The sequence below is a fragment of the Aythya ferina genome, assembly GCF_964211825.1.
Source record: "Aythya ferina genome assembly, chromosome: 12".
In the NCBI taxonomy this organism is placed as follows: Eukaryota; Metazoa; Chordata; class Aves; order Anseriformes; family Anatidae; genus Aythya; species Aythya ferina.
The window spans coordinates 20,438,623-20,446,171 of record NC_140308.1 but is presented as its reverse complement, the minus strand read 5'-3'; the positions used below and the strand labels follow the sequence as shown (position 1 = coordinate 20,446,171).

Below are 7,549 nucleotides of genomic sequence, written 5' to 3'. Positions count from 1 at the left end.
ATTCTATATATATTTTCCTATTTTAATACTTCTGATAACCTTTTGCATTGTCAGGGAACGCATCGGCTTCTTAACTGCAGTTGAAATGTTCCCCCCCTCCCTCCCCCCTCCCCCTTTAAAACTATGATTATGCTTTCTGAAGCACTGTCTGTGTGCTTGATTGCCTGTTTTAGATTAGAGATTTTAGCAAGGAAACAAAGACTTCAGAGTGCACATCAGTCCTGCATATGAGAAACCACAGAAGGAATAAGCAATAAAATGTGATGCACCATCTGTCCACAAACAATAACCTGGATGTTCTGAAGGCTTACAAATTATTTAGCACACAACCTCACCGAATTATAGGACCCTTAAATAGAGCAATAGACTAGGAATGAGAACCTCTTTGATGTCCTTTTGTGCTTTTTTTTTTTTTTTTTTTTTTTTTTCTCCAAACTCAGCCCTCAATTGATTGCTAACAGTTGAGGTATTTCTCAATGACTAGTGGAGCAAGTTGATTTTTATTAAGTACCTCTCCGTAGAATATTTTGCCACAGACTTGAGCAGTGGGGTATATACCACCTCTCTGGCCCTAGCCTGCTGCAAACAGATTGTTAATCAAAAGACAGTCTAAAAGAATAGTCGGTGGGAAAATTCAGTCCTAAGGGCAAAATCCTGCCCTCAGTATTCATACGCAGCTCCCACCGGCTTCCACAGGGTCACACAGGAACGCACAGGAAGGAATCTGACTTTATTAAGTACTAGATGGTTTTTGACTGGCCTCTTGTGAAATAAACCTTTAACAAAAAAAAAAAAAAAATTTTTTTTCTTTTTTTTTTCTTTTTTTTTCTTTTTTTTTTTGGCAAAATCATATCCTGTTCCAATTAAAAATAAAAATTACATTTTTCTTAGCTGTCACACTGAAGCACAGTGATCTTGCATGCAAAATGCATTAGCAGCTGAGCACACTTCAGGTATTGTAAACTGGAGTATGTCAAAGCTACTGGATCCCCACAGAAACCTGGCATCCCTCCATACTGTGCAGATATACCAAAAGCAAAACATTCAGATACCTGCACCTGTGATAGAGGATTTGGGTTCACCATATTTAACTGTGAGATCATGGCAAAAATAACAATAACGACAATTTAAAATAAATAAATAAATAAATAAATAGAAAACTACATTTGTTTTTTTGAACCTGCAGTGAACTGCAGAATTTGTAGATCTACTGCTTCACTCATCTTGTCTCTATGTTACAAATTCCTGACATTTTAGTGAGCATTAGCATTTATTTTACCAGTCAAAGCATAACTTTAGACCCATACTCTGATATAAATCAGCACACCTTAAAGCCATTTTACAAAAGAAGAGCTTTGCTACCATTTATTAACAAACTTCCTTAAATATTCAATTTCCTTTGGCTTTTATAGATTATTTTTTTCTGCACGTTTTCTTAACACAACATTTCCCAAGCTCATTCACAGCTGACAAATATCCAGACCCACCTGCCCATGGTCTTCTTAGCGTGCCCTTTACTCTGTTATCTGATTTGCAGACCAAAATCCAAATGAAAATAAAAAATAGATGTTAGAAAACAGAATATTTTTACCCTATTCTCTTTGACAAACAGGGGCCAAGAGGGACGTAACTGTATAATTAACTTTAGATGTGCCTAATGTAACTCCATTATCATTGATGAGTCTTATGGAAAGACACTGAGAGGGAAATGTGGCTTCTAGAGTTTCATTGTGGAGCCAGCACGATTAAAGATTATTTCAGTATTTAGGCCCTGATTCAGCAAATTACTGAAGGTTATGCATAATATAAAGCCTGTAAGTCATCCTGCAGACATGTGTGGGAATGCACACATGGTCACATGGTTCATGAGCATAAGTTGCCTCTGAACCAAGGCCTCATCATCTAACCATTACTTAAAAAGACTCATCAAAAGATACATGAAGATTGTCTTGGTGCTAAAAGCTGACACATGCCACTGTTTCATTTTGAACCCGCATTCCTTTTGTATTTTTTCTTGCATTTATCTTTACATGGTATTGGTTCCTGGTGCAGAAGGATGGAAGCTCTGAGGAGGACACCAGACCCATCACCTGCACCGGCAGCGCTGCCAGAGCTACCTCTGCCAGTGGGAGGCCATTGGCAGATAATTGGGAGGGTGGCAATTCTAACATCACCGTGGGTCCCCCTGAGCCCAGCTGGTTGTCACATAGACCAACAAACGCTGCGACTGGCCAGCATGAGCAGGGCTCAGACCCAGAGCTGAGGGATGGCGTTAGATCTTACCCAACCACCTCACCAACAGTGATGGCATGCAGCAAAGGCCACATGATCAATATGTACCAAATCCACCAGATGGTAAAAAAAAAAATAATATATATATATATATGTAATATACAGAGGACAGTAACATACATTACTGAGGTTGTTTTGTTTTGTTTTTTCCATCCATAAAATTGTAGAAGTCCATGATAATGAACCTTGAGCGTAATGAGTAAAAGCGATCCTCATCTATCTTTGCAGAAACGAAGTCAAGCGCAGCGTGTTGTGCACATAGGTAGCAAAAAGAAGAAAACATCCGTGGCACCAGCACCTAGCAGTGCTGTCAAACCCTGCTGCCTATGGGAGAGCTGATCCATCTCGAGCAAACTTCATCGGCTTCCATCAGCTTCTAGGAAAGGTTTACTTATATGAAATCAATGTCAGGCTCTGGGCTTTCAAGAAAACTGATACCCACATGGATGTCTCTGTGTATAAACCAAAATCATTTTGCAACAAAACTAATGTATACAGTGGTTAGAGGGGACAAAATATTTGCCTTCTCAAGAAGCCATGCAATTCCTCTGATTTCAACAAACAATCTGACCCAGGTAACTTTTCCCTATACACTGATATGCTGATCAGCACAAAGAGGGCTGTTAATGTACTTAAACAGACAAGTAAAAAAATTTAATCTGTGGTTTAACTTAAAGGTCAACTCAATATATATTGAGAACACAACTGAAATTCTGCCATTAAATATAATCACTCCTCCAGTGATGGTAAATACTGTGTGGAAATATTCATGTGGAGCAAATCCTGATCTCAGATGAACACAGGACTGGAGATGCATGGTGATGCAGGAGAGCAGGGCTCAACCTTGTGCACAGAGCCCTTCCCATCCACAACGTTTGGGTATCAGGGCTGAGGCCGCTGAAAAATCTCCTTTAAATTCCATAAGATGTGATCAACATAATAAGATTTTATAACAATAATAAGATTTTATAACAATAATAACAATAATAACAATAATAACAATAATAAAGTTTTTCTGGGTTTCTGTTTGGACTTTTTCCAGCTTTCTGGATTCCTGCTTTCAAGCATTTCCCATATCAGCAAATGCTAGAAAATTACTTTCTCCTAAAAGGAAAGGAGCGAGATTTTTCTGTAATCATGTGGCTACCACAGTTAGAGCCTTCCAGATACAGGTAAGTGCCCTGAGCGTGCAGCTGCAGCACGACCTGCAGCACCGCGGGTGGCAGAGTAGCCTGAGCCTCCCCTCCTGCCTCACCGCCCAGTGTGGGCGGCCCTCCTCAGCTCCGTGCATGGCATGGGTGTTCACAGCCCTGCACCAGTTTTCCTTTCTTTAACACAAAGAACTAAATCGAATAAGGCTTAGCTAGCATTTTATGCAAGCACAAACTTATTCTTTAAATAAGACACAAAGGTCAAATTTAAATCCTGAAGGTAGCATAAAAAAATTTAGATTAAACTGTATGCATATATTTTTATATAGCATGTGTCCTGACAGTGTCACCATCAGCATGGGCTTCAGAATTCATAATCCACAGTGCTATTTTTTAAAACAGTTTGATTTGTTTATTAACTGTGCTTTCCTATTTCCATGAGATATAGACATCGACAGTGAATAGACCTTTTCTAATTGAACTGATAGCTTGAAAGTGAACATGTCCTTGAATTTACACTGAAAGATAGACAGTGATTATTTATAATAAGGAATTTAGTCAACTGCCTTTCCATTTGTACAGCAAGGACTTTATCAACAGACCATGTTTAGGTAAATAGTGCCAAATAAGATAAGTTCTGTATTAAAGGACGAATGTCTCACGGTGTCAGATGTACAAGGAAGAGACATTTGGTTGATGATATGTCCTGTAAGTATAAAGGAGAGTATTAAGATAACACTTTATGCTAGCATTAATATATCAAAGTTCTGAACTGACCTGTTCCATCCAAATTGAATGCAAGAATGCTCCTAATTCCTAAGATTAATTTAATACAAAAAAAAAAAAAAAAAAAAAAAAACAAACCAAACCAAACCAAAACATTCAGCCTTATGTCCTGTTTTGCAGCTTTATAAGAATTGCTGGATTTGCAAAATAGCATTACTGTACGTATGGTAATAAATGGTCTGTGTTTGTCTAGCCAGAGTTGAAGCCTTTCTTCAAAAACATGCACGCGTGCGCGCACAACACAAACCTCTGTCTCTGCAAGCTCGCTTTGCCCATGATATTAGAGCCAAGCTATCTCCTTGCTGAAGGGCCTATTTGTCTGCTTTAAGTGAAATCACTCAATTCTCAAAAGTCAGTGGAGGACTTTGGAAGGGGGAGGGCTGGGAGAGGCCACTCCAAATAAGTTCCATTAATCAAAAGACACAGTCTAATGTAACTAATATTTTACAATTAGAGAAGACAAGATGGAACTAAAAGCCATCTATCTCTCTTACACCACATGATCATCGATTCATAATCAGAAGACTGAGTCGCACAAAGATGCATTTACAGAGGCTGGGGGAGGGGGCTTGGTCTGAGCCAGAGATAATGAACACGATGAGAAGGAGCGGCGCTGAAGGCTGAGGAAAGATGACACAGTGGTTCAATGGTGACGGATGACACGAAGATGAGTACTGATACCTGACAGGAAGCGAATGATGACTGCAGTCCTTTCCCACCATTATGATCCTCAATTATCTTGGTAAGGACTAAGAAAAAAAAAAAAAAAAAAAAAAAAAAACAAGTGGCTCAACCCATCCGTTTATTTATAAGCTGTGATAATGCTAGATTGTGCCATGCTGCTGGGAAAGGCCACCTTTTCACAATTTGATCAGCACTTTATAGGAGCTGTAGTTTCCATTGTCAGCGCTCATAGGCACAAGGGGAAATGGGAAAATACAGTACTTGTCCATCTGTTTTGTAATAAAATTCCTAAATCTTCAAAGGGAGTTATTTTTTTTCTTTCACTGCCACCTTCAGGAAAAAAAAAATAAAAATATCCTAGGCTGACCAAAATAATCAAATAGAAGAGAGAAAACTCGTTTTGTATTTGCATGTAGAATTAGCAGGCTGCAGCTCACACTCCTGAAATTACACACACAAATTTATACAAATGCATAAGACGCGGCGGGAAATGAGCCAGTGTGAGCAAGAGCTGGAGCTGAGAGGAGTGCAGGAGCAAAATGAAAGGGAACTTTTAAAGGTTCCTCAATGATTTAGGGAATTATTAATAAAAAGGGAAGAAAGTTCGTTCGACACTGCTTTGTAGTTGCAGAAGATGCCACAGGCTAGCATTTTGATACCAAAGAATATGCCGTTCTGCTACATTATTTATTTTTAAAGACACAGATCTCCTAGCTATGTTGGAGTCATTGCTTTTGAGAAAAAGAAAAACAAATTAAGATTAATGTTCTACACAGCTCCTGATAGCAGTAAATATTTGATCAGAACAATTCACATTTAAATGTTGACACATTAAAGATCATATTTTGGAAGAAATATTGCTTCTTCATGCCTTAACCACAGCTTTCCCTTCTTGTCCCCTTCCCCCTTTGTCCTCTTGGAAAAAAAAAATACACCATAGAAATATATATATATATATACATATACATATATATATATATACACACACACCAAGTACACACAACATAGCAACATATTTCCTAGCCATGAAAAAAAAAAAAAAAAAGAAAAAAAAAGGTCAAAAATAGCTCTGTTTCTTTACTTTGAAGAAAAATAACGTGTATGGTACAGGTCCCATATGCTCTGCAATTCTGCTGCCTTTTTCCTCAAGCTGCTTTACCCAAAGGAGCAGGCTGTGTGGTTTAGTTATGCTCAGGGCAGACCAAGCCCGGCTGCTGTGCCTTTGGGCCGGCCACAGTCCTGAACATTACGGCAACGGGCTGGTGGGCCTGCTGGCTGCCCTACCTGCTAAGCTGGGATGGGAACACAAAGCCATCTCTTGCACCAGCTTCCTCACACACGTATGAGCATGAAGCACCAGGTGGGCAGCCCAAGCCCAGCTACTCATCAAGCATGTTGAACACTGACCTGTGAGGCTTCACCTGACTCAGTGCAAAATCTTTCCCTGGCCCCAGGACTGTTGGCACCACAAGTCTTCCGGCAAAACCTGCCACTACCTCTGCATCAGAAGGGAGCTGTGTTACATGCAGCCCCTAGTCGCACCAGGCTTGTTGGCCAAGTGGCCTGCAGTAATGACCATTAAAGTTCAGCTGGTGCTCCTCAATATCAGAGATGTTTAGGGTGGAGAAGCTCTAGATTTTGGCCACATACATTAAATAAAATAACTGATGGAGAAAATAATAATAATAATAATAGCAAGAATTTTCCTAAATAAACCTGCAAAAGCTTCCTTCAGTGATTACTGCCTTCCAGCCCTGAGTGTGCATGGGACTGCTTGGGCTTAACAGGCACCAGGGGTGTGAGTGGCTCCTGTTGGCAACCTTGATGCTGGGGGAAGGCAGGGATATGAGGACATGTCCACAGGGCTACACAGGGCACCATTTGGTTGACAAACAGCATGTCCCCAATGAACTGAAACTATATTATGTGACATACGGTACCTTTTATGAAGCTGCTTTTTAATTTTGATGGCTCCTTGCACAGAGAATACACATGCTAGACCAGGTTTGAAAGCAACACACAGAACAAACCGCACTCGGGGCTACTGTACGATAAATGCAATATTCATCTCACACTCTGTGTGCACAATGAGAAGCCTCGTTGGTACAAGACTATAAATATTCTAAGAAGCGTTTCCCAGATTTCCATTTAGGAATCCTAATTATGAACAAATGTCCTTAATCTTCCCACTTCATACATCTGAGGTTTAAGACAGGTTGAATCCATGATCATCACCCTAATTAGCCCAAACAAAAGGCTCCACACATGAGAAGTATTGTTCTAATGTATGCATCTTAACAGCAATTGATCACATATTGTAAAGCTATAACTGGTTTTCATAAATAAAATATCCTCAGATCCTCAAAAGTGGTAACAACAGATATTATGTAATCCATTTTTGAGTGTTTTTTTTTCTTCTCCTTCTCCCCCCCTTCTGCCCCACCCCCCCCCCCAAAAAAAAAAAAAAAAAAGCACACACGACTTATGCACAAGTTGGGCCTGTCTCCCTATAAGGTTATTTCAGGATTTCTAGGGATACATCTCGAATGCCAGTAGATTCACAACTGTGTAAAATTGGCCTATCATAGTGATTAATTGGACTAACTTAATCTATACCTGCAAATTAAGTGATTGAA

The 7,549-nt window shown here is 39.6% G+C and overlaps 1 protein-coding gene and 1 long non-coding RNA gene across 21 annotated transcripts in view; one reads left to right on the top strand and one right to left on the bottom strand.

Moving 5' to 3' along the window:
* Nucleotides 1–5,208, top strand: part of LOC311443446 — an 8,979-nt gene extending 3,771 nt beyond the window's left edge. Inside the window, exons 2-4 of the long non-coding RNA XR_014697280.1 lie at nt 2,521–2,867; nt 3,335–3,464; nt 4,751–5,208. This is a non-coding gene — a long non-coding RNA (uncharacterized lncRNA). The remainder of the gene's footprint in view (nt 1–2,520; nt 2,868–3,334; nt 3,465–4,750) is intronic.
* Nucleotides 1–7,549, bottom strand: part of ZNF536 (zinc finger protein 536) — a 353,866-nt gene that overhangs the window by 14,985 nt on the left and 331,332 nt on the right. The gene's annotated exons all lie outside the window — the stretch shown is intronic.